Raw genomic sequence first — 1742 nt, forward strand, 5'->3', positions numbered from 1 at the left:
TTAAATACAAGCATATTTAAAATACCAAAAATGTTAAGTAAAAATATATTTTTAAAAATCTTGTATGCTAACATAGGCAGAAAACAAATATATTTTCCATATTGCTCACTCAACCGCACAAATTAGTCTATGGAGGAAAATCAGTGTTGATTGTTGTTCTTTGATATCTGATACCCAAAGCTTTGTGGATCTGTGATTATGTGAAGGATGTCTCATTCATGACTGTATGTGCACATACATGAAGGATGTCTCATTCATCTACACAGATTTATAATTGTTTACATATCTGCAGTCTATAAACAATTTCTTTCTATTTTTCCAGGTTTTTCTCATCCAGGAACTGCTAGGTGTAAAACTGCAATATTAAATTTCATGAACTTTGCATATATCCAAATTTCTGACTTAAAACCAAAGTGTTATCATGTATCTATATTTTTACTATTTCTGCTAATGCAGGAAATCCAAAAATGGGAATTGCCATCCTGCTTCTTCTAAGATAAGTTAACCTATAATTCATATAATTTTACATTTTCCAAAAGACGATACTATAAAATTATACAATTTTTCATTCATTCACCTGCCATTCATTTCAAGCCACATTTTAAAATGACAGTTTTCTCCCCCTTTTCCTCTTAAGTTTACAAAACATTCATTCACAATGTTGGTATTTTTATCTCTAAGGTATTTTTATTTCTAAGGTTGGTAGAGATAAAAATATGTTGGTATCTTATCTCTAAGGTTGAAAACATTTAATCAGTTGCCAAGATTGTTTATATTTCATTAGCACTGCTCTGCTGGAGCTGGCTAACTCTTTCGAAATAGTATAAACTATCTTTTCAAGCTGCAAGTCTTAAAAATCCTTTCATTTTACAGCAAATTTTCCTGTACCCCCATAATTTTTCTATCTTAGGTTTCAAACCTTGACACAAACTTTTTTGCATCCTGGTACAGAATTTCCCATCATTCAGCTTAGTTTACTAAACTTTTCTGAAATACATTATTTTCTATGGCACTTAACGACGCAAGTCTGTGAGTGGTTGTGGAAGGATGATTAGTATATGGGACCATATTTGATAGGGCATACAAATTGAAGCCTCCAGTTTCTATCTCTGTCTTATGACAACAGGAAGCAATCCTTTTTCTACAAGCTTCCTTAATCCATCGGGCTTACTTTTCTCCTGCTCTTCTTCTCTTTTCTTTTTTTTATTTTTGTTGTGGTAGTGCAATACCAACCAGAACCTGCTGGCCTAAGTAGCATAGGGCTGTTTCTCAGTGGCAAATGCTTTGCCATTTGTCAGAGTTGCTGTCGAAAGAAGTGAAGCTTTTTCTTTAGGAATAGCTAGGTCTTCCTGACAAAAATGGCTTAAAATTGTTGTAATCTCCCCCTCCTCAAAAGTGAAGGAAAACAAAATGTAGCCAGGAGAAGGTTTGGGGAGGGTGGCTGCCCACATTCCTGAGTTGATGTCAAAAGTAGCTGATTTCCCAACGATTTGGAGTAGACAGGCTCTCCTATAAAAATGTGAGGTCATAAGGTATATGTCAATAATTATAATTTGCCTTCCCCCTCAAAAATCCAGCCAAGATAATGTTTGGAGAGGGGGTTCCCTCCAGGTTTTAAAAACAACAAACAAACCCTTTGTGTCAAAAGCAGCTGATTTTCCAGTGACCTGTGGGAGAAAACCTGCATCTCTTGTCAAAGAATGAGATCAGAAGTTGTCAATAATAGCTATGATCTTAAAAAA

The sequence above is a fragment of the Pogona vitticeps genome, chromosome 1 (genome assembly GCF_051106095.1).
Source record: "Pogona vitticeps strain Pit_001003342236 chromosome 1, PviZW2.1, whole genome shotgun sequence".
NCBI classification, from domain to species: Eukaryota; Metazoa; Chordata; class Lepidosauria; order Squamata; family Agamidae; genus Pogona; species Pogona vitticeps.